This window comes from Lonchura striata, chromosome Z, assembly GCF_050655825.1.
Source record: "Lonchura striata isolate lonStrDom1 chromosome Z, ASM5065582v1, whole genome shotgun sequence".
NCBI classification, from domain to species: Eukaryota; Metazoa; Chordata; class Aves; order Passeriformes; family Estrildidae; genus Lonchura; species Lonchura striata.
Genome location: NC_140740.1, coordinates 52,857,029 through 52,874,991, shown reverse-complemented (window position 1 = coordinate 52,874,991; position 17,963 = coordinate 52,857,029). Strand labels below are relative to the sequence as shown.

At 34.0% G+C, this 17,963-nt stretch overlaps 2 long non-coding RNA genes across 2 annotated transcripts in view; one reads left to right on the top strand and one right to left on the bottom strand.

Moving 5' to 3' along the window:
* Positions 1-3,425, top strand: part of LOC146763831 (uncharacterized) — a 69,132-nt gene extending 65,707 nt beyond the window's left edge. Inside the window, exon 3 of the long non-coding RNA XR_014951211.1 lies at positions 3,329-3,425. This is a non-coding gene — a long non-coding RNA (uncharacterized LOC146763831). The remainder of the gene's footprint in view (positions 1-3,328) is intronic.
* The window catches only part of LOC146763830 (uncharacterized), a 33,204-nt gene continuing 16,029 nt past the window's right edge, over positions 789-17,963 (bottom strand). The window contains exon 2 of the long non-coding RNA XR_014951210.1: positions 789-6,508. This is a non-coding gene — a long non-coding RNA (uncharacterized LOC146763830). The remainder of the gene's footprint in view (positions 6,509-17,963) is intronic.

The window sequence follows — 17,963 nt, the reverse complement described above, 5'->3', positions numbered from 1 at the left end:
CGGGCAAGTACAAAGGGGTGATTGGCATAACCAAAAGGTGGGAATAACTGATAATTGCATAACTCGGGGGGAGTGGTAGGTTTTGATGGACATCCTGGGAGGCGGGCATCTGCACTACAGCCTCCTCCCATGGCATGTCCGGGGAAACTTCTCTTAAGTCCCCTACCACAATAGAGGCACTTTTCACTGTCAAATCAACTCCACAGAGGTATATCTGAAATTGCTTTACTTGTTCTCAAATCATATTGTTGCTGTCAACACTATATCTGTTCTTAGTCCTACATAAGGTTTTTGTATTAGATATTATATAGCCATTGCTGCTTTGCCACTTTTTCTTATGTCTTAAAATCCACAGCCAATATCTAATATTTTAGAATATTAGGCTTCATGGAATTCATATGTGAATTCCTTTGAGGGAAGAAAAGAACCTTAGCAAGTAGACTAAAAACCTATAACCTAGAGCAAGTAAGGTCTTGTAGTTTTTTGAATATGTACTAGTACACTGCTTTCTGTAAAAATGTATTTTTAGAAACTTTTTTTCCCTCTAATAACAAGGTTTTTGGATTAAAAATTATTTTTTGCTTTCTATGTTTTTATGATGATGTAATTGTTTTTTCTCATTTTCTTTGTGTCATATAATAAACTGTCAGGATAATTTCTATGTGTTCTTTTCATTTATGTAGAGATAACTGGGCAAGATTAAGGAATGTAAAACATAGCATTGTTGTGTTTCTATGCCATTTCATTATTAATCCCATTATTCAAAAGACAAATCACTTCAGGCTGGATGTTGGTATAGATATATTTTGATTCTAAGCACATTATATAAAACTTTTCATTTTTCTTCCACCAGACTATCTTTAGGCTTGCTATATCAGCATCAATATCACATAAGGCTGCCCCAAATATTTCCTTATATAAAGATTGCCGGAAGTAAAAATTTTACCTCTGTAGTGCATCAAATCAATTGCTTACAATAAATCAATGGCCAAATTGGTACACTTACAAGAAAAAAATCTATTGCAATTACTCTGAACTGAAAATAAGCCTGTTGCCACCTTTCTCTTTCTTCTTTTTTCTCTTTCTTCTCTTTCTTCTTTCTTCTCTTTCTTCTCTTTCTTCTCTTTCTTTCTTTTCTCTTTCTTCTCTTTCTTCTCTTTCTTCTAGGGCTGAGTTGTCTTAAAGCCTGTATTACCAAACCCAGTTTCTTTGGCATGCCACATTAGCATACAGCTACCTTCATGTTGTGAAACTTTTTTCTCAGGCCATGCAGGAAACATAGAACAGGTTTTGGATAGCACTGGTCTAGAGTCAAACCAAAAGATCACATTGATATTCACATCAAGATTCAGAATTGGTCACCATTCAGGAATTGTAAAAAATCAGTGGCAATATCTGAGAATGGGTAGAAGGCTGATAAAGGCTGAGGGATGGATCTAGGAGCTGGTTTTGGTTACCTTAAGACCTCAGAGGTGCACAGTGAGAATAAGAGGCTGACACAGATTGCAGCAGGAGAGGCTCCCTGTCAAGAGGAGCTGCTGAGTGTCCATTCCTGGATGTGCTTGAAGCAATGAGTAACCAAATGCAACCTCACAGCTGGTCTCACTGGGGAGGCTGGGCTGGCCAATTTTTTTCTGTTTCCTTCCAGAATAAATATCTCACAATTCTGTTCCACAACACTGATGTTCATCACATTAAAAAAAGTTTATATTTCCTTTTCAAAAAAATACTTGAATACTAAAGCAATTTTTTCTATGTTTCCCCAAGAAACTTTCCAATACAAGACCTTGTAGTCTTTTGTAAAAAAAAATTATAGCTCCAGTATACTAGCTAATATTAGGTTTCTCTTAATTCTCATTTTAACACAGTCATCTCAATTGAGTACAAGAAACTGTTTCTGTTTTAAAAAAAGATTCATGTTTACACCAAAAAATTCCTATAAACTATAAAAAGTGTAAACCATATTACATTATAATTAAAATATAAGCTTTATTATAAATCATATATCCTGAAATAATTTCTGACCAATCACAATCAATACTTTTTTTTTTTTTTTTTGCTATCTCACTTTTTCAATATTTTGGTTCTGTAGCAGAAATATCTATAATCCAATTATGTAAAAAGCTTCATTTTAGACTTTAATTTCATTTTCAAGAAGGCTGCTAGAACATTCTGAACTTTCAAAACATTTAAGAATGCACAAAAAGGCTAATGAGAAACTTATCAGAACTGGTGACTTTCTACAAAATATTTTTGTTTTGATTAGTCTTTTTCTGATGAAAATTACTTCTAAGATTTTAAATATTGCTTACCACTTACACTTTGAACTCTATGAAAATCAAGCTGCTGCTGCCGCTTAGATAATAAAGGCAGGCTGATAAAAGCTTGCTGCAACAGAAATTCCAGTTCAGCCTTTTATAGGTATCTAGACTACATGAAAGTCACCTCTCTCTTCTCCATTTTCCCTCTCCTTCTTTGCCCTTCAATGTGCAGTCACTCAGAGCCTACAAGAGTGAAACAATATTAAAGTAAACTCAATATGAAAGTAAGATCCAATTTCTGCAGGCTTTTTAATTCTATCTCTGCTGATGGTCTTTAAGACCTAAGGACAACATGAAATGAGATCCTAAGGACAATACTACTGTTGTTTACTTCTAATGGAATTAATTTTGCATATTTTTTCTTATAGTTACAGGCATAGAAATGTCATTTCCAATTATTCTTTGTGAGGAGATGAAATAGAATAGATAAAGACATAAAAATACAATAAAGAAAAGTAGATAAGAGTGAATAATTCGCATTTCACCAATGTCCCTCTTTATGATGGATAGCCTCCTTATCAGGTCTATATTTGCTTCTAAGTCTGGCACTATGTGACTTCTATTACTGCAAATTATTGTTGGCAATATTGAATTGTGGTACTAAAATGCTAGACAAATGACTTAAACTTAAGAGTATTGCTTTCACCCCAGTTAAAGCTGCTTGCACAATCGTTTTATCCTCATTTTGCCTCAGTATTCTGTTTGTCATGCTAATGAATGTTTGCAGAGCCATAATTGCCAGCAGCCCTAGGTAGGATCAGCTCTGCCTTGTGCCATAAAGGCAGCAAGGAAAGTATATCTGCTCATGGAAATTTTCTCAAAAATAGCTCATGGAGTCAACGGCTGAGTCTTAGACCCAGATTTTTTTTCTCTATGACAGTTATTTGCAGACATAAATGCTTGCAGATACCAAAGCAGCAAAAAAGGGAGTATCAAGACTGAGCAATATATAGAAGGAAAGATACATCAAAAATACTAACAGAATGTTTTTGTTGAACACCTTGCAGCTATGGATTTGAATTCAAATGAGGGACTCTGACTTGCAAAAAAAAACCAGAATCTCTCCTAAGATGGGATCCATTTACTTTTATACATCCAAAACAGGTGAGGAGCCCCTGTAATTTTGCATGTGATTTATAGTCCTGGCCAGATCAAGGAAAACATGGCAAGAGAGAGAGAAGATTTCCAAATGCTTGTGTACGGCTGCAGTGGTGACTTGATATTAGTCCTGTCTTACTCTCTGGTGTCAGGTTATTGGAATGTTTCAGAAGGTGGGAGAAGTTGAAAGTACAGGCTATTTAAATGCACTGCAGTTTTCTTTCTCTCCTGTTAAATTGTGAAGATAAATTTATCATGCAGCTACAAAACTTGAGGTTTTATCCGAGCTTCTGCTATCCTGAGTCAGAGAAACTTAAAAGGACCTGTCAGTGGCATCAATGGAAAAAATACTTGGCAGAATAGACTCCAGTCAGAAAAAATTAAGAAGTAATAAAATTACCTTAGTGAACGTCATATTATATAGTGGAAATATCATCACCCATGCATGGAAATAACCATCTCTATACAAGTATTGAGATACTTTGGATTTCATGTGTCTGGTGAACAAAAAAATGGGTAACATATGGTTTTGATTATGGCTTTGGTTATAAATTAATGTCTATTTTTATGTCCATATGCATGTTTGGGAGGCTGAAAAAAAAAAAGCATAAAGCAGAAACCAGCATGCATCTATTAATGTCCTTGGAACATGATCCTAAGAAAACCAAGGAAAGCAAGAAAAATTTAACTTACTTGACATATTTTAAGGATGAGTTGGTATTTTGAGAGAGATCCTGTACAATGCTCAAACATCTGCCTTCTGCTGAGTCAGGTTTACTGTGCTTGAAAAATCCAAAATATATGTCTTTACATTTAATTCTTAAATCTCTTCCTAAAGAGGTATTCCTTGGGGTGGAAAAAAACACTGGGAACAAAGCTGCACAAGAGAGAAGCTTTGTGTCAGGATTGCACAATTCAAAATCTAAATCTCAGTGTATATTCTTACTTACAGCCATGTTAGTTTGTGGGAAAACAGCTATGTGTCCTTTTTTGAATTCAGTGTCAGATATTTTTAAAAGCAGAAATGTAGACCTAAGCTATCACCCAGGAATTAGCTTGAAAATAATTTCCTGTCATGGTTTTTACATAACTCGTGTAAATTTGCACATCATTAGGTACCATCACTGATCCTTCCACTACCCAGTATCCCAAGATGGGGGAACATTAATAGGCTAAGTACAACATTCAACTCAAATATGCCTCTTGAATTTCCTAGAGTATGTTTCAAAAGTAGGGAGGGATCTAAGTACATCAACTTACTAATTGCAATAAAAACCTTTCCAGAATATGATCTTTTTGTGCTACATCTATCACTACCTCAGCACGTAATTCCTGAATAGTTAAATATTTTTTTCAGAAAATCAATTCTAGAAATATTCACTGCCTCTGTGTCTATCTTTTTATTTTTGGGAGAGATGAGGTGCTACAGATAAGATATTTTAAAGATATTTCAGTTGCTAGTTCTCGCCATCAATGGGCACAGAGGACCTAAATACCTTTTTAAGATTGGCCACTGGATTGATATTCCTGGCAAATCCTCTCTGAGCTCTCTGATGAAGTAAAAAAAAAAACCAAAAACTAAAGAAAGTGGAGACATTGAAATTTTATCTTTAGCTAATAATTTATCTTAAAAATGCATTTTAGTTGCAAACCAGTTTGAAATTATCTTTTGTTTGCTCCTCTAGACCATATTTTTTCTTAGAAGCCATATTAGATGGGCAGCAGAAAAATGATACATTTACTTTCAGGAAAATTAAGCCTGAAAAATTAAGAACTGCAGTCTCCTTTGACAGGTTACCCACAAATCAGACCAAAAGGTCTTTCCAATCTTTCTGTTTTCTCATAGAGTTTGGAGCACAATGACAACATCTTTCCTATTATGACAGTCGTCATTTTTATTTAGCCGTCAACAGGTTTCTGTGTCAACTGAGAAAATTTTGCTAAACTTCAGAATGACTGCAGCAAAAGTTCCTGTTTTTTGCTATCCCCTAATAAACGTAAGTCTCAATTTTATTGATTAAGTAATATTCTTTGTTTCTTTCTGCTGGTAAGATGACAGCAACCTTTGCTTGATAGTACTGCCCTGGAACATATTTTACTTCCTGAAAGTGGTAAGAGGCATAACAAAATTATTTTGTTGACGGAAGGAAAACAGACCTTTGAGGAAATTAATTTTGTCATTGGAAAAAAGGTATGTTTTCCAAAAATTCCTTGACTTTACCACAAAACAACTTCTCTGCAAAAATGTGTTTCTTACTCAGAATTCATATCTCCAACTTCCTTACCCCTTGCATTTCTTCTCTGATTGTTTAAGTTTCAACCCTTATACCCATTTATGTCACTAAAAGGATATACTTAGACTGTTATATACGTCTTCTCCCATTGTTTTAATTCTCCATAAATTGCTTTTTTTTTTGGAAATGGCAAGCCAAAGAAATTTTTTTCAAGCTATCATCTGTATTATTAATTTCTTACTATTCATTCTTAAATTAGAGTCTTCATTGTGAAACTTACTTCCAGAAAATCAAAAATCTCTCTGTCTCCAATATGAGCCACCTCAAAAGCTAAGAGAAATTTAGGAGGTTTGAATTTTCATATATTTTAAACTTTCACATTAATTTTTATGTACCAAAAATAATTGCTTGGTTTTAATTTTTTCATTTATACTGTGTCATATTTCAGATTCCACTGGCATGTAATTACTTAAAAGTAATGTAGAACTGATAAAAGAATGAAAGGAAGCAACTATGAAAATTCTGGAGATCTGACAGCTTGACCAGATAGTCTGCAGGACAGAAATGTTTCTGAGTCTGACACTCTCTGCAAGCATGCCCCAAGAGCTTTCATTTGTATTAGAGTATTATCTGCATAATGCGGCCACTTCTTTCACCTACAAAATAGGGAAGAATCAAATATTCCTTTACCTGATGTCAGGGTTTTGTCTGAATTCCCCTCATACTATACAGCTCACTGAATCATGATGGATTCAGCTAGGCTTTCTTCTTTTTCATGTTTCTTTTCACCAAGGTTTGTCTTTGAGATTTAATGGTTCCATGAGTTTCCTGCCTGGCCAATCACCTAAAAAATTGCTGTGAAGACAATTAATTCAAATAGCGCTTCCATTGTGATGCCATCAAAATTTAAAAAAAAAAAAAAATCACTGGGTACACTATAATTTCTGCCAAAAAATATAAAATTTCTATTACTTTATTTAGACCTCCCAGCTCTACATTGCATATATGACAGCTAGTAAGAAAAATGCATTATGATCTTTATTACATATGTAGTATGAAATTTCCCGGAATATATAGTCAGAAAAATTTTGGAGAAAAATCTAGGCATATTATAGTGTTTCTGTACATGGAGTACATGCAATCCTAGCCAATTTCCTGTTAGATTATCTTTCAATCTGCTAAGGTTATTTAAGAGCAAGTGCCAAAAATCTGATATGGTAGTGTAGGTCAGGTATACACTTCACAGGATCACTAAAAAGAAGGCACTACAATCAGAATAACACCCACTGAATGTTTACAGTCCAATAAAAATATAATTTAATAAACTATATAAATTTTTTAAATCAAAATAATACTGATGATAACGATGTTAATGATAATGATAATAATAGTAATATTATTAACAATAACAAAAATAAAAGTATAACCCTACAACTCTCCAGTGTAACATAAATACACTCTAAACTTGACCTCTAAAAGAACAAGTTATTGCATCAAGAGTATCTGAGGCAGGGGACCTCCATTTCTGAATGTCCATTACAAAGTATCAGGTAAGAAGCTCAGTACACACAGAGACATTTTCAGGATCAGAGAGGAATTAATTTGTTGCTGAAATCCCATCTATAGCAGTAAAATGTTTGTATTGCCATTAAATCTGCAACAAAAAGTGGAGTTGAGATATGTGTTTCATAGAGATAATTTTTTTGTGAGTTCTATCTCTGGAAGTCTGACACATCTTACCAGGTGTAGAGACTTCTCAGGCATGTCTAAAGATGAAAGATTTGAAAACTTGAACAGGTATTCCCTGCTGCTGAATTCAACAGAATAGTCTTAATTTTATTTTAACAATAGTATTTAGATTATTCAATGCAACAGAGAAGGGATAGCAAAGATGTGAAAACACAAAATGAAGTTGTTCATAAATATACAACTCGTACAATATAAAAAAGAGCAAAAACAGTGGGATTAATCTCACTTGACTCCTATCACCCGAAATCCATATTGGGGGTTAATTCCTGCAGTTTTGCATACCTATTTAACAAGTCAAGTGTGTGCTACAGAAAATGCTGCTATCCACTGACGACAAGAACTTTAATGCTGTGAATTTAGATCTGACGCCTGACTTTTAGACAGCTACAGTCAGGTGAGATGAACTTCATCATAAGTCTCTAGAGAAAATTCTAGAATGGGTCTCCTGAATTAAACTAAAATGCATCCAAAACATGGAGTTTACATAGAGGGTATTTTCATATGTGTTTGATATAACCTGTTGTTTCTCCCTTGCACTGCATATAGAATGTCTAAGAAACCCTTAAGTACATAAAGATTCTCTGCAGAATAGACCACATATTTTGCAGTTGAACTTGAATTTCTCTTATAAATCACAAATCTCTTACAAATCACTTGTAAGTTATATAACACTACAGTGAAAATTCCAGCTCTTTTCTTTTCAGAGACAGGACTCAAAAACTGATATGAAGTCTCGTCAAAAGAAGAAAGATTTTTATTTTCACTGTCACCACCAAAAAAGCTGCAAAAGAAAAACTTGCTCAGGATTGCTGTACTTAAGGGATTTGTCTTTCATTTTTCTGAAGTTTGAAAGTCACCAAGAATGACAGGACTGAGTTCAGCATGCCCCATTCCTAATGGACCATCCACGCCTTGTGCCTCTGCCCTGGGAATATTTGCCAGAGCTGTACACTTAGAAGGAAGACTGGGAAGAAGAGAGAGGTTTAAGCAACATTTTTGAAATCACATTATAATTAAATGGAATAGATTCAATAAATTTATTGTTGTAATCCAAAGCCTTAAGAAACAGTTTCTGCAAGAGTGTCAATATTTTTGGTTTTGACTCTGAAGTGGATTGGAATATATGTCAAAGTAGCAACAGATCCATCTTGATGAATATATTTTAGAGATGGCTCAAAAATGGCTCTTCCTCCATAGAAACATAAGTTCTTTCTGAACATAAAACTGAGTTTATAAAAGGTGTCTGTAAGAAATATTCCCTATATAGAACCCAAAGCTACTGAAACTTATTCAATAAATTCATATGATAATAAATTTATAAAAATCAGAATTGTTTTGCTGATATCTGGCATCTTTTTCTATGCAGTTCTGGCTATATTTGGAATTATACTAGTTTCAACAAGCAAAAAAAAATTCCATATGTTAGTTAGAATTTACCTAACTCTAATTTATCTAATTATTATCTAAATATGAATTAATATTTTGTTTTTCCTTTAACAAAACAAGAATTTTTAAAAGATAGTGTGAAAAATGAAATATTTCTTTGACAAGTCTTCACAGGGAGAATTAATGGATAAGGTCATTTCTATAGAAATTGTATTATTGGATTAATGTGATTTCTTTGAGTTATATTACTTCCCAAAACCTCTGAACAACCCAGTGTGTTTATCATATGTATTTTAAAAGTCTTCTTAAAAAAATAGCATTCCTATATTAAACCAAATTATGTTAAATAATTTGTCACTTTAGAGAAAAGCTAAATAGGACTGTAATAACTTAGGGGGTGAAAAGAGTATTAAAAGCACTTTCTTTAATTACTTCAGGATTCCTATCTGCATCTTCTGACTCAGATTTTTGCTGCAGACTTGCAAAGAAATTAAAATTTAATGATATTAAAAAATATGTTGTTTTAGGGAAAAATTAAATTTTATGTATTTAATGAAAGCACTTACTTCTAACAGCAAATGTAACTGTAGGCAAAGAACAAGAAAAAAAAAAGTAGTAATTTTAAATAATCTCAAACTCTATAATGATTTTGAACTTGCATGACCATTATTCCATAGCTTGAAGAGCTTTCCAAGTCTATTTTGAGGAATTAAAATAGCTTATAAATTCTCTAGCTTATTTTTGCCATTTGCATTCCACATTGTGCATTATTAGAGCACTATTTGATGCACCCACACAAATATATAAAGACTGATTTAATAAAGTGTGCAGGTTCAGGGCTGGTGTGCCTTCCTGAGATATTGGAGAGGTGTTTCAGCTGCATAATTGAATAGATAAAATCTCTCTCAGTCAAAAAAGGCATAGCTCACTTCCTGCAAGGGAATAATTCATGTCAGGGTGAATTTCAGCAAAAGCTGCAGAGTCTTTGCCCTCTTACCAGAGAGAGGAGACATCCAAACAAATTGCCAGATTCGTAGGATCTAGATGTTTTTAAAGTTTGCAGGTAGAATAGGAGAATGCTGTACTTTTGATAAACACTAAGTTGCTGAGTGTGACTGATTAATCTTTACATACAGATATGTATTTCATTGATAACTAGATTTACATTATGCTATTGCAATTATTATCTTCATGCGAATGTTCACTGAAGCAATGTATGCATCTTAGCCCTTTTTTTTAAACTCATTAAAAGATCACCAGTTTTCTTCTATAATTTTAAAGCAGCTAAAATTTACCACCTAGATTGTCATTACTCTGCTGCGTCTTAGCTTAAACCACAGTTTTCTCAGTCTTAATTTTCTAGGAAGAATAATTGTCTTGTCAGTCATGATGAACATATAAATATAGTGAGATACTGGCAAGTGCCAGTATTTTAAGTCATGTACAGTCTGATCCATAGTTTAGTAATAGAGGAATTGTATTTAAGTAAACAGAGTAGTTGACAGAATGAAAGCAAAGGAACAAAAAGGTCAATACAGCTGTCTACACCTTTATATTTACTCTTTTTTTAATAAAGGAACTATTTTTGAATAATATGTGAAAACTAATAATTGAAAAATTTGCTATCTTTGGTCTTGAAACATTAAGTTAGAAGGATCCCTAGAAGATGTTATTTGGTCCATTCATATAGACAAAATAAGACCAGACTTAGCACCATAATTTAGCATTTGTTTATCTACCAAATCTGTCCATCCTTACACAGATAAATCTTTGTTGCTCTACCCAAGAGGCTGACAATCTTTCAAGTTATAAAGTTTTCCCTGACACCTAGTCTGAATCTTCATTGCATCAATAAAATTCTACTATTCTTTTTCTTACAAAGCTGAGACTCCTTTCACATACACCTCCTCCACCATTTCTCCTTCAGTCTAAACAATCTTGAATCTCTAAGTCTTTCTGTAGGAAGAATTTTCTGCATGCCTAGGAGTTGTGCCCTACTGTACTGTCTTCAATTGTTCCAAGCCTCTCTCAGGGTGAAGTAACCAACTCTATAATGATGTGTTATGCATTTTGTATAGGACAAGGTTACACCATTGCTTATCTCAAATTATTCTGTTTTCCAGGATATTTACCTTGTAAGGTATCAGTGCTGCCTCACATCCAATTTACAATCCAGACACATCTGAACCTGCAGTCAGCTACAGTGCCAATACTATGTCCTGCAACTGCCTCACTGCTTGTACCTGCCAAGGTACAATTTAACATTTACCCATGTCAAATGCAAATTCATGTTTTCCATACTGTTTCTCCAATTTCTCTACATAAACATAGTTTCAAATTATCTCAACAAGTGTACTACAAGACTATTTCTGGCTCTTTGCACCTTATAGTAGCACCTGAACATTTAAAAACCACTGAATGGCAGCAGGGTTAGAGCAACCCTTACCAAATTGCATTGATTTCCTCTTCCATTTCCATAATGGCATGCAGCTATCTAAAATAAGCCTCCAAGTAGGTTCACAGCCAGACTAAAAGCTGTGATGCAGGCTTTTGTTCCTAGACCATGTTGCCTGGTGTCAGAACTGCTCTGAACTTTATAAGACTGTGTTTATGGAAGTTGTGCTATTACTAAAATCTATTTTGCTATATATTTTTGACCACACTTAAGCTCTTGTCTCTGCTTAGTGAATAAATAACTCAAAAACAAATTATGGGCAAGCACAAAAGGAGGCAGATGGCATGCTTTACTTTTTCTTGTACTTGTTTACCACCCACTAGGGCCATGCTCTTGGGTCAGAATGGTCTGTGACAGACAAGAAGAAAAGAGACCAGATGTTAACTATAAATTGTTGCATTAAATTAATGCCAGTCTGAAATATACCAGCAATGGGGTCATTACTGCTGTGACACTAAAGAGAAAAATCAGAGACTGTAACAGATGTTTCTATTTTTTTTCCAAAAGGATTTATTATTATTATTTTGCATTAATCTAAAGCTTCAGTGACAAAATTCTATTACCAACCTCAAGACATACAGGGAAATGTAGATGCTTCTCAAAATTTTGTAGTTCCTGATCTAAATGTGGTCAAAAGTAGAACATGGCTATGCAGATACTAGCCTCAGTTGTGGAAGCCATATTGGCAACCTAGTGGAATAATGCCAGGGAGCTAATTTTCCACTCCAAGGAGGCTCAAATCGGAAAATGGCTATGCTGCTGCCAGCACCCAAGAAACCTTGCTCACAGCTAGGTCAAATATCTGTGCATGGCACTGTATCACATGGTGTAGGGATACTAAGGGGAAAGGAAGTAAAAGACTATGGATGTCTGCAAATCAACAAGTTATCTGATGAAATAAAGCTCCCCAAAGTTATAAAGAAAAGCAATCCCCTAATTATTCTAGTTACTTTCATTGTATATTACTTAACTGGTAGTGAGACAGCTATATGTATTAAGGATGAATACTACTTTAAATTCCCAGCCCTGTCTCATTCAGAAGTAGATCTTTAGCCAGCATGGAATGACATATCTCCCTTTCAAGCCAAGATGTTGTAGCTGATTAAAACAGCTTCAGATGTGTCCTACTAAGCCCTCTTCCATATGGCCTGCAGCCATGACCATTTGGTATATCTTATTTCTATACATCTGCACTACTTTCCCTGCAGTGACAGGACAGGACCTTCTGTGGGACAGTTGATGCTTGTTTGATGTGAGGTGAACCATGGGCATTGATAATAGATGTCCAGGAGATGTCTTTTAAAATATGTATAAGCTTAGAAAATGGAGTGAGATTCACAAAAAAAAAAAAACAAAGGAAATGTTTTCAAAGGAAAAAAAATCATGGCACTAAATGAAGTGATCAATTTCAAAGGCTGAGATTGACTCTCTTTTAAAATAAATATTTTTACCGCAATACTATTGAGATGACAGCAAAAAAAAATTTAAGCATCCATAAGAAAAACTTTCAATAAAGGCGGTGATTCAAAGGAACAATTGTAGACATAATTTTAGTTGCATTTATCAATACTAACGTTACAGTGTAGGAGAAAACAAGCACATAGGCCACTGGTAGCCCACAAGTTTATTTCTTGCACAGTGCAATACTAGTAAAGGTAAGGCTACAGGTACATTTACAAGTTCTGAACTGTGATTGTTAAATATTCCTTTAATCAGAAAACCCATGCTAGAATAAAGGGTGTAGCTGTAAAAGCATAAATGCTAGAAACACAAATTGTCATGGATGTATTCACTAGCACCCACTCTACATGTAGTTTTTTGTTGTAATCCTAAAATGTTAAGGTTTACTGCATTTCTAGCTAGTAATTTAATTCTATAGTATGGCAAAACAAAATATAGCAAAATTCATTCTTATCCTTATTTTTAAATTTCATGAAGGGAGCTACATTTATTTTTATTTTAAAAAAGTCTATCTAGGAGATAAATTTGGTCTTCCTGATTATTATTAATAATGGTCTTTCTGATTTTACTGAATATCTTAGACACATCAGAAATCATTTGGCCTACTCACTCAGACAGCATCAACAAACATAGCATGAAGATAAGACCAAAATAGGCCCTGCAAAATATGGTCCCTGGAGAAACATTACCCTGGAGGATGGAAAAGAGAACAGGCATGTGTCTGCAATCCCTCCTGTACTCATGGAAGGCATCTAGTACTCCCACACAGGGTCTCCTCAGTTTCATGTGACATCAGAAATGACAAGCAGAAGAAAAAATTGCACTCATTTCAGGTTTATGTTTTAATCTGCTACAATATATTAAAGGATATTTTTAATATTTGATTATTATTGTTTAATCTACAGACATTTTATCACTGACCTGAAAATATTAGCATCATCAAAATGTTTTCTAATTTTCTAACTTTTATATGAACTGCCTTTTGTAGACATACAGAAATACAGCCAGAACAGCATTGGGCATTTCTTTGTAGAAACACTTACTAGATGTGAATTTCTCAACATCAAATTAATTTCTGTAAATGGGACAGAAGCTCTGGGAATGCCTGTAATTTCCTTTGGTACTTATAGAGTTATGATAAAATATTTGTCATCCTCAATTCCTCAACAGTGCATATGTGCACTCTTACAAGGGACAAATCTGTATCTCTCTCATGCATTGAATGAAAGTAAAAAGAGAAAAAATGGAGTTTAGAGTGTAGATCCTTCATTCAAGAGTATTTATCCTAAACCTTCTGCTTAAACCCACAGAACAGGACAGTTCCAATCCCCAGCCAGTGAGATGTGTACTTGTCACAATAACCCACCTCATTTCTTCAGTGTCGTCACCTCCTTCCATTCTATTCTCTTGATTACCTGCTGACTTTTGCAATAAAACAGCATTTTTATCTGCAGAGACACATTCCTATCAAGTGGCAAATATGAAACAGTAGTGTCTTGGCAGCAGTGGCCAAAATTTGGCAAATATATATGACAAACAAATGGAAAGGTAAATGTCTTACTCTATACATGATTATAAGAGATTTTGAGTAATCAAAAATGTAAATATTAAAATATTATTCAAAAATATTGGTGCTTTTTAAAATACAGCAGATAAAAATGAATGTCCAAAACTGGATTAACTATAGCTGTCAAATTTCCTCATGATGGCCAGTTTACCACAATCTAAAAAGGGATTTCACCTTCTAAATGATTCCTAAAGTCCAAAGTGGTCTCATAGTAATTTAGCAGAGAGTAATGATGACATTCACATCAATTGACTTCCTTCTGTTGGATAAAAATCACATGCATTATGTAGTTTGCACTCTTTTTAAACTTTTCCTAATAACATTGACCTCAGATATGTGGAGACATTGTGAATTGGCAGTGAGATATTCAGCTATGCAGAATCAGGCTGAGTGCCTGACATTAAAATGTCTAGTGCCTTCTCCAGACTTCATCAGCATTTATTTGGCACTAGCTGTTCTCCATAAAGTAATTTCAGGTTTACATGTCATAGTAGGTGACTTCATACAATCCTTTAATGGGTACAAAAGCCAGTAAGCAAAATCACAGGGTAGACAAAACCTGGTAGATGCCAGGCACATATTGATTGGGTTTACCTGGCTGGTAGTATCATGTAAGTTTGAGTGATACTTTCTTTCTTCTGCATTTAGTCCTGTGAAATGTAGGAAAAGAGTAAGCATTGCATAAATTTTGTAGAAATTAACCAGCTATTTTATGTTCTTACAACCCAGGAACATCCCAGTAGGTGCCATATTTCATTCCCTACTGATACTGCCATAGCAGACATCCAAATAGTGCTAGTGAGAGGGTTAAGAAGATGAAGAAGAAACTTTTTGAGGGGAAGAGGGTCTGAACATCCTCACTGAGGCAGCAGGAAAATAACCAGTAATTGCTGGCTCAGCTGTTTAACTAAGAAGGAGTGAAGAATCTTGGTACAGATAACATGGGCAGTTTTGCTATGTGAAGGTCAGCTATCCCAAAATATATTTGGACAGATGGTTCTCTATTACTGAACAAAACATCTGTCTATAGGCTCATATACAATCTCTCTAGACAGTTGAAATGTCACATCTGTGTAAGATTTTTTTTTTCCAGATATAGTAATTCTATGTCTTTAACAATGTTTAACAATGCTGCTGGCTACCAGAAGATGCTGGGCAACCTTTCAGCAGTCTAGACTAAACTAACTTCAGTGGTGATAGTGCCAGACTGTTCTTAATGATGCCCAGCTACTGGTCAACAAAGAATGAGCATGAGCAGAATCACTAAAAACTCTATTTAAAAAGAAACCTTTTTTTTTTTTTTTTTTTTTTTTTTTTTTTTTTTTAATGGCAAGATGAGTGAAGTACAGGAAATGGTTGCCCAGAGAAGTTGTGAAGAGAAAGAAACTCAACTGGAGAGACCTCTGATCAACCTGCTCTAGGTGGCCCTCCTTGAAGCAGCAAACTGGACTCCAGCAAACTGGAGCTCATATCTCCAGAGCTGCTTTCCAGCCCCAGCCATCCTGTGATTCTGTGGTGTCTGTGATCTGGTTTTGTGCTTTTGCAAATTTCACAAGTCTTCATTCTCATAACAATTTCTACAGAAAATGGCTTTAAATAGCATCAGTTTGTCTTGTGAAAGGCTGCTTATGTTTCAGAAACTGGAATATTATCCGGTAAATCTTCAATAGCCAAAAAATTCAGTGAGAAGATTATGCAAAGGGTAACTGGTGCCAAAGAACAAACATGTGCATGCTATATTACAATGCTGTAACATCAGCTACTCAGCTAGGAGCAGCTTATATTATTTGTTTTGATTTTAATAAGATTTTGGATACACACAATAGAGCAAACCTTTAGAAGTAGATGGCACTTAGTTCTGTAGATACCATTGAAAGTGGAAATTGTGGGAACAAGTTTTCTCATTTTAGGACTTCTATTTAAGGGTGTTTTGATACATGCATTTAAAAGAGAAGTGCATAGAATCTTAGGAAATTTTTTTTTTCTTTTTTTTATTCTAATCACCACCTGTTAGCATCCTCTCCCTGTCCTAGCAGACATTGCTATCATTATTAGTATTTCTAATTGTTAATACTTACAATTAATCCACACAGAGTGATTCTTAACTAGTGTTAGAATAATTTCAGCAGAGTGAAAGATCATATGATACCGTATATTGTTTCCACCAAAGAAATACAGTATACATTTGGCCCCAGACAGTGTTAGACTGAGAGTTAATCAACTAATTTGTAGAGAGATAATTTACCTGTTAAAAAGAGTTTAATTTATGTGGCCTTCTAAATATTGCCACACATAAATATTTTGTAAATTTGCTACAAGGTCTTGCATGTGTCCAAAACATATTTAATACTGTAGGAAATTACACAAATGTAATGCTGGCACATAAGTAAAAAAGTAAAATACAATAAATAAATGGTCAACAGCAATGGGAAGATAAGCTAAATAACAGTGTAGGGTCTGCTTTATTCTCACTCGAGAAGTGATAAAAACTGAACTAAGCTAATAATCAGTGTATGAAATAGTGAATAGTGAATAACCAGTATATGTTTGCTGAAAATTAGAAACCTAAAGTGTAAAATTATCTCCTGTAGATAAATTATAAAAATGACAGCAGATTGATAAAATGCATTCTCATGGCACAGAGACATGCCTGGAGGGCAATTTATGTCATCTTTTCCAAATTTTAGCTGTTGTTGATGAAAATTCATTTCAGATTTGGATGATCAGTGGTTTTGGACTGTCCATTTGAAATTATTTTCATCTTTGATGACTATTGAAAAATCATGCTTGGTCTTTAGTTGCTTTAAAGAAACACTTTTTTTTTTTTCCTATTAATGAAAAAAATCTTTTCAAATGCATATGTTATGAAAAATCAACTCAAGAGAAATATCACCAATATTAAGCTGTTGCATCAGCTTTTGAAGAGTGTGCATGTATACATAAAATAAAAAAACCCACAAAAATGCACCAAAAATCTACACATATGTACACATGCCACACATATATTTGGAGATATATATATATATATTAAAATACCAGATTAAATTCAATAGTGGCTTGTGATACAAATAGATTTTAAAGCTATTTGTAAGGTTAGTGAAATTACACAGTATTATTTCTTCTCCTTTTGACAATTATTGCTATTATGATTATTCCAAATCCAGAGATATATATACCTTATATATTATGCCATATCCAGTTGCCTTTTGATTCTAAGTCACATATTCTAAATATACTTATGTTATTTATATTCCATATCATATTTTATCCTATACTTACAGATACTAGTTTTCAGTTCTGCCATGTTTTTTTAATCTGCTCTGCTAAGTAAGGAATTTCTGGACTGTATTTTCTAGTACATATATAATTAAATATGGGTACCTGTCAGGAGCTAGAATCACTTCTGAAATGTACCACCAACTAACCCAAACTCAGTAGCAACATCTTTTTAATGTCACAGCTTAATTCTTGTATTTACTGTCTTCATTTGAGCAATGCACTGGGAAACATTTTTAGTACGTTTGAACAGTGATAGGAAATATGTTTTATTATGTTCTAAATTATACTAAAAGTGTACATGCTATGTATTTGGCTTCAAAATCTTTGTTAGTTTGATTAATGAAAATCACAAGGAAAATAAAGATTTATATGGGCCTATGACCATTCATAATGGGCATGGAATTTTGCTCATG